Raw genomic sequence first — 12,981 nt, forward strand, 5'->3', positions numbered from 1 at the left:
GCACAAGACAACCTTGCTATTTGGCCAATATAACATAGGAGCTCAAAAAAAGGACACAGTTTTACTGCAAAGCTTCTCATCCTGGTGTCCACAGAGCACCCCACCAGGGTATATGGATAGAATTTAAGGAGGCTGTAAACTTGTATGGGAAAAAGTTATATCCTTTTTACTAATTCCAAGCTGAAATTTCGCATGTCCTTCTATTGTGAACATAGGAAACACACCCCAGTATTACGAGCAGCATCTATTCCTTTGTTCCTCAAGGAAATCTCAGATACATTTCTATCACATTTTAACTGTTATACTAGATATTTTTAGGTATCTTTTGTGCTCACGGCTACTTCAAAGTTGTGGTAGGTAAGAGATTACTGCTAGATCTTATGTAATGTGCTAATACGGAAGCACGTCTGTTACTATAAAATATTTTCTTTATATTCAGATAACTGGATTTCAATATAACTGGCTTCTTTCATAACCTGTGGATTTTGATTTATGTATTTAAAAACATTATTCCCAGAAAGGCTGCACAGACCTTTAAGGGAGGCCATTGTGTAAAAGGTTTAGGACTTGCTGTATTCCCGGCACTCTGAGCTCTGGGAGTGCTGTCAGCAGCCTATCCCTACCTCACATTGGTATCACACGTGTCTACACCAGCACTGGTTGGAGGCAGCCCCCTGGCTTCAGATATGGGAGCAAGCGGAAGCCACCTCAGATCAGCTGGCAACACTCTGCTGCAATATCAATGGCTTGGTAACCTCATGAAGTTTGGAGGTCATCAAGTTTGTTGGCTACCCGTATCAGCAAAAAGAGAAGGGACAGAAGAGCCCGTTAACACACGTCTTTATAGACCTGTTCTTTAGCGTTCGAGGGATGTTACTTGGGAAGTTCATGAAGCATTTGCAGAAGAGGGTTTAGCATGGAGCTGGAAGTCCCACTATAGTGAGAGATGCTTGAACCAGTGAATTAATATGTTTTTTTTTTTTTTAAATTTTATTTATTTATTTATTCCCCCAAAGCCCCAGTAGATAGTTGTACGTCATAGCTGCACATCCTTCTAGTTGCTGTATGTGGGACGCGGCCTCAGCATGGCTGGAGAAGCGGTGCGTCAGTGCACGCCCGGGATCCGAACCCGGGCCACCAGCAGCGGAGTGCGTGCACTTAACCGCTAAGCCACAGGGCCGGCCCTGAATTAATATGTTTAGTGCAAAGCATCTGGTATCATGTGCTGTCTTTTCTACACTAATTCTTTTTTACATAATTGTAATGATATTAGGATTTAAGGAGGCTGTAAACTTGGTCTGTCTGGTCTTACCTTCTGAACTAGACCATTAGCAAGCTCCTATGTTAATAGAGTATCTTCGTAACAATTATTCTTATTGGTTGCAATAATCATCAATGGAATTAATTTTAACCATTCCTCTAATATTGAATATTTTGATTGATTTAAAATTGCTGCTGCTAAAAATGATATTCTTAGGAAAGCTTTTATGCATATGGACTGTATGCAAATTATGAAATTGGCTTCCACAAGGTGGTGTGAAGTAACATTTCTGCCACCTTGGGGCAAACTGATTGATTAGGGTCATTCCCCGATGATTGTTTTTAATGAAATTCATGGGTTTTCACTGTCAAAGTGAAAAAAAAAAAGAGTTCTAGAAGAAATAAAAACCAAATGGGTATAAAAGGGAGCACATTCTAATTATATCAAAAAATCTTCCTCAGCTGCTGACCACCTAGAGAGAAGACGAGACTCATCAATTCTCTGTGCTGTACAGACGTTTTCTCAAGGTGTTTGGCCACATTCACAACCTTACTCACTTTCCAGAAAGCCATTGAGACCTCGGAGAGCGACCTTCATTAGTGCTGGGGAAGGAATCCCATCTTTGGAGGTTATAACAGACTGAGTAATTGAGCACTTTGAAGGAAAAGAGGGCTTCTCAGCCGAATTTTTAAGTGGAAAAGTGGAGATAAGCAAAAGAGGAGGCAAGGGAAAAAGAAATATGCAAAGAGGTTTAAGAAATCAAAAATTGTGAATTTTATAATGGCAAAATTTTATAATATTGCAAAGATGCTAATAAGAGTAAACGTGATTGATACTTAAGTCCCGGTAAATATAAAAGAAGTTTGGGAGACTTTGATATGCTTCTCTACTCCTTTTAATAATCTATTTTTCCTCAGATGAATGGGGCTACAGATAAGACAGTCCCTTCCCTGAGCAACCTCAGATTAATGGAAGAGACAGACCAGTGTAGAGAAGTTAGAACCTAGCACATTAAATTCTTTCACAGGTTAAGTACGGGATGTGAAGGCAACCTTAGTGGGTACACAGACCCAGCCCCGGGAGTCCAGTCTGGAAGGCTCCCTGAAGGTGAGGGCCATGCTGAGATCTGAGGGACAGGAGCTGGCAGCCAGGAAAGGGGTGTTTCAGCCACGGGGACCAGCCAAGTATGCAGGTGCTGGGGCGGTGAGCCTGAGTCGGGAGAGGCAAAGGCAGGTTGTGGAGGCTCAAATGCTGACTGGTGCTGGTGTTATCATGAGGGCGATGGACAGAGGGGACGTAAGCAGAGGAGGTTTGCGTTTTAGAAACATCGTTCTTGATGTGACATGGATGATGGATTGAAGAGGCAGAGAATGGCACAGGAGGAGCTGATCTGCAGGCTAGGGCACCTACAGGCTACTACACAGAGATTAACTGAGGAAGCCACACAAGGGATGGAAAAGCAAAAACATTCCGGAGCTTCAGAAAGTGGTCCAATGGAGGGGCTGGATGTTGAGTGAATGTAGGGAGAAAGCCGTGGGGCGCTGGCTGGTAATGGCCTGCTCATGGCGGCAGGAGGAAAGCCCTGTCTGGGGTGTACCTTCTCCCGTCAGAGCTAATTCTGGCTCTCAGGAAGGGACGGGAGACCAACTCCCCATTCCATCCGGCAGCTGCACTTGGTGGGGATCAGGGCCACCTGTTCACCTGCTTTCAGAAAGGCAGACAGGGCAGATCAGCTCCCCTTCCGCCGCACTGCAACCCCAGGATGCAGGGGGCAGGTTGTCCTCCGTGTTTTGCTGGAGCAGGATGAGTCTTGCCGAAAAAGGCATCCTGCTTTGGAAAGGACCCTTCTCCTGGTCCTTTGGCTGGGGGCACAGGCCTTTCTTGGAGCTCTGTGTCTGTGCCTCTTGGTGGACCTGGCTCCAAGGCCTCTGCAGCTCTCAGCCTGGGATGTACAGAGGCAATAAGGGAACCTGAACTCAGGGCACATCTTTTCTCAAGTTGTGAGACCTCGTGCCTGCCTGACTGCTTCTTTCCACCTCTCGGGAGTTCCCCTATCTGTGATTGTGTTGAAATCACTGCAGCTGTGAGAATAGGAAGTGAGTCAACTGACGAGGGAACCACAGGACTGCCAGGGAAGCTGGGACAGTGGAGCCCAGGGGACAAGGAGTTAGCAATGGACCAAACTTTGTGCTTATGTTTGTCCAGCCAGGGCATAAGGCAAAGAAAACACTTGATGGATTAGTCCAGGATGGGAGTTCCCCTAGAACGCCAATTCCCCTAGGTCAATGGGGCTAGGAGTTTTTGAGAATAGCTGTATCTGGGTTTTCAAAGGGCAAATTTTCTAATTGCTAGAATGATGCCTGCTAATTTTACTTGGAAAAGCACATTCATTTTAGGTTTGATCTCCTCTGATTTTTCTATAGTCACGATATGTAGAGCATGCAAGCTCTGTTGGAACACACATTTAGAGAAAGTCACTGTGAAGCCTGGAAAGGGACAGGTTGCTGCAGAGATCTGGACAATGAGGCAGAGTGGAGCTTGATGAAGGCAGGAGCCATGGCTGCCTCTATCCCTGTTGGATCCGGAGTCAGCAAGAGGCCCAGCCCATGCGAGGTGGCCGGTGGTCACATCTTGACATGATTCAGATGTGTGGAGGAAGTGAGGACATCGACTCTGTGTGTCTGCTCTTTCTCCTAGAAGGACATTGCATTCTAGGACTGCTGCATGATCCCCGTACTCCCCATTGTGGCTTCACATAATAGGTGTTGGTGAATATCTGTTGAGTTGAATTCCATTGAAGGAAGCTGTGCTGCGCTCCTGGGGAATTTTCCCAGAAATAAGACAAGGACAAGGGGCACAAAGAGGGAGGTTTGACCATGGAGGGAAATATTTTGGAGGATTATGACGATAAACAAAGAACTTGGAGGAAGGCATACTGTCCCTACAATACTGGGCACACCATTAGCACCCACTTATCATCTCGTTTCTCTCTGAGGGCTGTGCTGTGAATATCTCTAAAAGCATTAGAGCAAAGAGCAGGCTACTGTTTGATCTTTCAAAATAGGCTCTTGTTCCTTTCTGATCGGCTGTCTTAGTGCTTCTGTTTCTAAAATACAACATTTACTCCTGTTTTAAGGACCAATTAGCTTCTTTATATGGAAACAAGCAGATTCAAAAATTCTAAGTAGCCATATTAAAGATGCTAAAATTTCCTTTTACGACCACAGTTTATTTACCTAAGTACATGGGGTATGTGGCTATTAAATTTCATGTGAATAACTGACTTTTTACATGCACAAACTAAGAAAAACCTCTTGTGACAGACAATTCTTCTCAGATCCCTGTAACTTCTCAAAGGCATGGAGCAGGAAGGCAGATTTAAGAATCAAAACAGAAATGGCTCAACTGGTTTATGTTTAGTGAATCCAAAGGACTGATAGATGAGGCAGAACTCTGAAGTCACGTCAGCAGGCGGAGTCACCTCCAGATAATAATGGTGGAGAAGAGGGATTTCTTACACCTGTCTCCCCAGACGTGTCCCTGCTCAGCGATTTCAGTGTTTATCTACACCGTGACCATGTGGATTGAGAGCCCCACATTAGCGGTACACAGAACATGTGATGGAGACTTTGTCAGGCACCAGCACCAACCTGGCTCCTGATGAGATGAAAATTTTTTCTCTCCTGTGAAACTGAGAAACTCAATTCTTGGTGTGAAGAAAAGAATTAAAGATCACTGTCTCAAAATAAAGCTTCCTGAGATTTGTCTGAGATTTCAATTTTCACATGTCTAAGCAATTAGTAATTGCTTTATTTTTGGTGAAGAATGGGATCTGACCCACACAGAAAATGGCCATTTATGTTTAAGCCCCGTTGGAAAGCTCTGAGCAGTCAACAGAAGGACAGTCAATTCATGCTTGCCAAAACATAATGACTTAGGAAATTGATTCACCATGGTTGCACTGTGTTTTCCAACGAACTTTAACGCAGGCCAAGAATATTTCTAAATATTTTTTAGAAAATGCAAGAAAAGATTTGCACAAAATTTGTGGTATTTTGAACAAATATAAATTGAGTATTTGAGTTCTTCCAGAGAACAATTTTCCATTGGTTGTATATGCTTAAGTATATATATGACTCATATAATAAAAGTAAGTACAATATCTGTTTACTATATGAGAATTTCATTCTTGTTAACAGAGAAAAATACAGATTTAGTCTTTTCCATTTAGACTGCAAGTCTCTGGAATTCTAGGCAGACCTCACCTGACACATCTAACTCCACTTCTTAAAATGCATTTGCCACCTGTGGCTTAACCCATAGCGCTAATGCGAGTTCGAGGCAACCGATAAATAGAGCGAGCAAGCAATAGTGAAAGTGTTAGAATCAAAAAGATTGTTTTAAATTTTGTTAGTTTCTAATGTGCATTACTTTAAGATGGCAGAGTGAACAGAAATGCTGAACAATTCTGCTCCTAAACTGACTATAAAAGTCCTTTGAAATTGTTAGAGGAAAACAATGAATTTCTTAACAACTACAGTAAAATGCAAGCAATTAAAATACTTCAAACTCTGAGAAGTTACACAATCCGATTTACTATGGGTAGATTAAGAAGGGAGCTTTCTCCAGACAGAAGCTCCTAGTGTTCTCCATTCACCTGAGGAATTGAAGTCTCTCCCAGGCTTGTCTCCTCCAGGATATTTTCAAGTTGAGACACCTTTTGCAGCAAATCCCTCTATTTGCCCAGACCAGTGTTTCTGCACCGAGTGCACCCAGCGTGGAGTTTGTGCCCGCGGTTCGGTTATCCTTGTCTACCTACTTGTTCTTCCCCACGGGGCTGTTCTCCCCCAGGAGGCTGTGTCCCACGTGAAGGATTTGTGGAGAAACCCAGGGCAGTCAGCATCCAGACCGCCTGCAGTGCTGGGGAGCCGTGAGGGTGGAGGGCAGGTTGGGGTGGTGGGAGGAAAAACATGAGAAAAAAGAGGCTGTCTTCTGTGAAGCATGAGGGAAAATCTGTCTGGTGTAGATTTCCTACGAGAAATATAATATGCGATGGATATGATGACAGCAATGTCATTTATTGAGGTCCTGCTAGGTGCCAGGCACTGACCTACATTCCGTGTACACATTATATCATTTAATCTTATCAGTGAGCTTTTGAAGTAAGAGATATTATCATACCATTTGAGCTGGAATTCAAATTTGATTTGTCTGATTTCACTATGTGGCTGTAATGGAGAAAGAACATTCTAGATGAGAAGAGATGTTACTGAAACAGAAAATGTGGTAACCAATTCAGCGCATCCACGTCGGATGCATCATACAGCAAATTTCACTGGAAGGCAAATATACTTTATTATTAGAAAATGTAATAACGATTATTGCACTGGCAAATTAAAGGGGAGAAGATTGTAATTATATCTATAGGTGGTCAAAACCATAGGATGTAATTCAGCAGCCATTTCTAACAAAAACTAAATAAAATAGGAGTAGATGGAACTTGCCCAAGTGGGATAAAAGCTATGACAAGTCGACGAACATAAAATTGAATCTGGGTTCTCAGCCTTGGCTGCTCCTCAGAATCAGCTGCGGAGTTTTGAGCTCCCCAAGGTCCCACCACAGAGAGTTATGTCAGAGTCTGTGGAGGTGGGAGCCAGGCCTCAGTATTTTTTTTTTATTGAGGTTGTACTGGATTATAACATTATATAAACTTCAGGTGTACATCATTATATTTCAGTTTCTGTGTACGCTGCATCATGTTCACCGCTGATAGTCTAGTTTCCATCCATCACTGTAAAGCTGCGCCCCTTTACCCCTTTGCTCTCCTCCCTTCCCAGTGACCACCAATCTGTTCTCTGTATCTATGTGTTTGTTTGTTGTTGTTGTTTTTTTGTTCTCCACATATGAGTGGAGTCATAAGGTATTTGTCTTTCCCTGTCTGACTTACTTCGCTTAGCAGAACACCCTCAGGGTCCATCCATGTTGCCACAAATGGCAAGATTTCATCTTTTTTTCTATGGCTGAGCAGTATTCCACTGTATACCCCATCTTCTTTGTCCATTCATCTGTTGACGACACAAACCCCAGTAGTTTTTAAAGCTCCTCAGATGATTGCATTTGAGAAGCATGGGGTTAAATGGGAGAGATCCCAATGCCAACATCGTAAAACCAGGAACATTTCAGTTGAGGCGTACGGGCCAAGGGCAGGAGTCCAGTTTTCTCAAATGTGAATCTGTGTAGGAATCACCTGCTCTTCTTGTTAAACACACAGCCCAGGCTTTGCCCCAGGAGATGCCGATTCATGTTTTTGGGGTGCGACTCGGTGTCTTGAGGGTTAGAACTACTCCTGTGGTTTTCGTCGAGGGTTCTCCAGAGCATCACTGAAGAAACCAGGCCCCAGTGGGATCTAGTCCCAGGTGGAGGGCAGGACTTGGGTCATGAGGGAACAATGGGCCCAGGATTTAGCTATGGGCTGTTCAGCAAGCCAGTGAGTGCAGCTCCTCCCATCAAGAGCTGAAGTGGTTGGGAGATAAAGAACGTGACTGGTTTTGGCAGCAAAGGTACAGAGAGGAGCAGTCCCTAGGCTGAGCAACAGGGAGTCCCAGTGGCTGATCTTCATGCTCACAGCATGTCTCTAGGAGATGGTGGACGAGAACCTCAGAAGGTGGCAGGAGAAAGCTTCGTCCTCCCTCCAGGGAGAGCAGCGAGGCCCCCGTGCTTGAGCTCAGTGTGGGCACAGGGCCCTGGCCTGTGGCCGCCGGGGCAGCCCCTCTCCACTTCCTAAATCCCCTCCAAGGCAAGATGAGTAGCAATACAGTGCCAGAGAATGAAACAAAGACCGCTAGGCCTTGAAAAAGCATAAAGATGAATCTGGTAACTTGTCAGGGGAGAGGACAGGCCAATGAAGAGATTCACTGGATGCTTTGCTGAGAAGGGAAAGTCAGGGGTTTTAAAGTTCTCGAAGGAGGAGTTTATGCCGGAGATGCCATTTAAACAGTGAGAACTAGCTGTGGATAGGAAGGCTGAGTCCATAGCTCGGTTCACAATTGGTTAAAACAAGTGCCATTGTCCATCGGTCAGCGAGAGTCTTCTGCTAGGTCCGGTAAGGGTCTGGGGTGCAGGTCCACTCAAAGAGCATGGTCATGATAAAGGTCCAGTTCAGCCAGTGCAAATTCACCAGATGTGCTGAAACATGACATCCAGTTTGATACAACTCTAAGTAAGTTGTATATAGATACATAGAGAACTAAGTTTTGGTGTAAGTGGAAGATGCTCCTTGTGCGAAGCCAACGTGTGAGAAAGGGACCTCCACCAGGACTGAGAGCTGAAGCTTCTGGAATCTTCTTCCTGCCTCTTCCAGCCTTGGGCTGAAAATAATTAAAAATCAGTACTTTGGGTCAAGGAAGCTTTGCATTTCCTCTTGCGATTTCTTTAATATTGGGACAGAAGCATTTTTCTAGGTATCTGAGATTTTTCTGATTTTTTTATCTAATCAGTTCATTGAGTTGGATAAATGATATTTCTACAGCTTAGTAACGTAACCCAAAGCCGACAAATAGATGAATCCAAATTTATTCCTAATGCAGGGCGTCAATTAGAATTGTCAACTCCCATAAGCTAAAGGTAACTCCAGATAAATCCACATTGCCCCGAGAACCAGCTTTCTTAATAAGAAATTCGAGTAGTTAGTATTACAGTTTATGAGGCTGTCATCCGTGTTATTGGCTGTTTCATGTGAGATAAAACTAAATGTTACATTTGGTACATGGATTAACTAGTTTAAGTGTTGTTTAACTTGAGAAAACTCAGCACGTTGCCTATTAAAATAATTCTCTTTTCAAATTTTATCATTTGTCCAGAAAGAATATATTCCTCTTGCAGAAAGTGTACGTTCTCATGAGAAGGTTCCTTGTTTGGTGCAATAGCTCCTGTGAGGAAGAGAAGAGAAAGGATGATGCCATTATGAAACCCATCTCTACAATCAGACATTTCTCATTTTCCCCAAAGTCATTCTAGACCCGCTCACCTTTGCAAGCCTGCCCCACCTCCTGCCACCGCAGGCTCCAGACCACCCTTGCTGTGAGGCTGCAGTTTTCTGCACTGACATTAGGGGGTGCTGCAGGGTTCAGGCCCACCTACTTATCATGAGGGTTAAAAAATGAAAAAGACCAGAGGAGTGTCTTTTTTTAAAAATTTTTTTTTTTTTTTGTGAGGAAGATCAGCCCTGAGCTAACATCCATGGCAATCCTCCTCTTTTTACTGAGGAAGACTGGCCCTGATCTAACATCTATTGCCAATCATCCTCTTTTGTTTTTCCCTTTTTCTCCCCAAAGCCCCAGTAGATAGTTGTATGTCATAGTTGCACATCCTTCTAGTTACTGTATGTGGGACGTGGCCTCAGCATGGCCGGACAAGCAGTGCATCGGTGTGCGCCCGGGATGCAAACCCGGGCTGCCAGTAGTGGAGCGCACTCAATCGCTAAGGCACGGGGCCGGCCCCAGGAGCGTCTTTATAATTAGGTCACCTTGTCTCTCTTCCTGCTCCACAGATATCTATCAAGGGCTAATTTTCACCAGGCAATGCTCAGGGTAAAACCCTGGCATTCTAAATGTGACCCCTTGCCCTTAGGGATTTCAGTTATGAAGCTGTGGAGTGTTTGCTAGTTATTCTTGTTCTGAAACACGTCTCCTTTCTTCAGTTCAGGTAATTCTGAGATAGCTGGATCCTGCTTTTCATTTTTTACTTCTATTTAATTATACTTGTGTGTGTGTGTGTGTGTGTGTGTGTGTGTGTGAGTTTCCATCGAGTAAATGGATGCAGTTCTGAACTCTCCCTGTTCTAATAATGCCTTAGTTGATGCTCTTTAAGAATGCAGTATAGAAGGAATAACGCCATTGATCTTAGCCTCTGACTACTTTCATTTAGCTTAATGCTCTCGAGATTCGTCCACGATGCTGCACAGATCAGTGGTTCGTTCCTTGTTATTGCTGAGTAGTATTCCACTGATTGGATGTGTCAGAAATTGTTAACCAGTCCCCAGCTCCCCTCGTACTTTGTTTTTGACTGTTAAGAACGAAGCTGCTGTAAACATGTGCATACTAATAACTGTGTGTACATGTGTTTTATTTTTCTTGGATAAGTTCCTTGGATCATGTGGTAACTGTACGTTTAACTTTATAAAAAACTGTGAATCTTTTCCTTTTCCTTTTTTGCATTCCCAGTAAAAAATGCACGAGAGTTCCAGTGGCTTCACGTCCTCACCCGCCCTGGGCATTCCCAGTTGTTTACACTGCGCCGTGCCAGCGGGTGCGCAGTGGGGGTCCCCTGCTGCTTCTAGTTCATGTCTCTCTGCTCAGTGATGTTGTTGAGGCTTTCTTCCTGTCCTTGATGGCCAGTCAGTCATGTATCTTCTCTGGAACAGTGTCTCTTCAACTCTTTTCTCCACTTATATTGTTTATATTCTTAATTTTTAGTTCTAACAATTCTTTATACATTTTGGAATCAAGACTTTATGAGGTAGGTGTTCGTAAATGTCTTCTCCCAGTCTGTAGCTTATCTTTTCATATGTTTATTTAATTTTTGTTATTAGGAAATATTTCAAATGTACAGAAAAGTATAGAAGACTGTACAGCCAGCATCTGTGAGTATGTTTCACATCTTTCCATTCACTGGATCTCACTTCATACCTGTATCCCACTCTCAGTAGGATGAACATAAACATCATAAAACCTACATCTACAACTGTGATTTTGTCAAGTTTTCATTTACTTGGATAATTTTTATTTTAGATGATGTTCTACTCTTTTATCTGGTGCATAAATGTTAATGAATTTTACAACATTATTAGCAAATTCCTTTATTAAACAACACAAACCATCTTTACCATGCTTAATGCCTTTGCCTTGGATTCTTTCTTTTTTTCCTTATTACTATCATTTCTGTGCTCACGTATACATAAAACTTGTCGAGGCATAGAGTTCTTGGTTCTCAAACTTTTCCCGATAAATATTCCTCTTTACAAACACTGAAGGAAAATACTAAAATAAACGTAGTGTTGCAAATGTGAAACCTTAGATCAACCTCATTGTTTTGATGTAATTTTTTCATTTGTAGTTCACCCTGTTTCTCTAACTTGATAATATGAATTCAACAGTTTCATCAAGATAGGGCTAGACGGTTTGCTTTTTTCATTAATTTTTTCTTGGTTCTCTGTGAGTCCTTTCAATTTGCAATCTCAATATTTTCCTCATTTAGATGGGTTTTAATGGATTATTTCCTTGTCTATTGTTTCTCTTTGTAGGTTCCATTCCATTCAATATTTTGGTCTGTCCAATTTTATGCTTAGCATGTGTGGAAATTTGTAATTTTATAGCCATATTTTCACTCTTTCATGCATTTTTAGAATCCTTTCACCATATGGACTACTCCCGTTTCATGAGGGCTTGCTTTTATTTCATCAGTGCAGAGTCTTATTGCATGTTGCTTAAAACACAAATTAGAAATTTCTAAAATGTATCTCATGTTCTTACGGTAGTGACATTTCATAGAGAAATTATGGTCCCGATTTCTCAGTCCAGATTCTATTGTTGCGCTGTGATCTCTTTTTATTTTTTTTTTCCAGTTTTATTGAGCTATAATTGATATATAACATTGTATTAGTTTTAGGTGTACACAATACACAACATAGTAATTTGATATATGTATATATTGGTAAATGAGTTTAGTCAACATCTGTCACCTCACTAATTATAAATTTTTTTCTTATGATGAGAACTTTTAAGATTTACTCTCGTAGCAACTTTAAATATACAATACAGTATTGTTAACTAAAGTCACCATGCTGTACATTACGTTCCCAGAACTTACTTATAACCAGAAGTTTGTACTTTTTGATCCCCTTCACCCATTTCCCCCACCCTCTGCCTTTGGTAACCACAAATTGTTCTATGCTTTTATGTTCTCTGTTTCTACGAGTTTGGTTTTTTAGATTCCATGTATAAGTGAGATCACATGGTATTTGTCTTTCTCTGTCCGACTTATTTCACTTAGCGGAATGCCCTCAAGGTCCATCCATGTTGCTGCAAATGGCAGGATTTCCTTCTTTTTTCTGGGTGGATAATATTCCATTGTGTGTGTGTGTGTGTGTGTGTGTATACATATATATATTACATATTCTTTATCCATTCATGCATCAATGGCTACTTAGGTTGTTTCCATGTCTTGACTATTGTAAATAATGCTGTAATGAACATGGGGGTGGAGATATCTCCTTGAGATAGTGATTTTGTTTTCTTCTGATATATATCCAGAAGCAGAATTGCTGAATCATATGGTAGTTCCATTTTTAATTTTTTGAGGAAACTCTATACTGTTTTTCATAGTGGCTGCACCAATTTAATTCCCACTAATAGTACAAAACAGTTCCTTTTCTCCATATCTTCACCAACAATTATCTCAAATTTTTTTATTGATGTTTTAATAGTTTTTAACATTGTGAAATTTTGGGTTGTACATTTTTGTTTGTCCATCACCATATATATGAATCCCTTCACCCCTTGTGCCCACCCCCCACCCCCATTGCCCCTGGTAACCACAATACAGTTTTCTCTGTCCATGTGTTGGTTTATATTCCACATATGGGTGAGATCATACAGTGTTTGTCTTTCTCCTTCTGGCTTACTTCATGTAACATAATACCCTCCAGGCCCACCCATGTTGTT

This window comes from Ceratotherium simum, chromosome 14, assembly GCF_057802395.1.
Source record: "Ceratotherium simum simum isolate JZ-2026a chromosome 14, ASM5780239v1, whole genome shotgun sequence".
In the NCBI taxonomy this organism is placed as follows: Eukaryota; Metazoa; Chordata; class Mammalia; order Perissodactyla; family Rhinocerotidae; genus Ceratotherium; species Ceratotherium simum.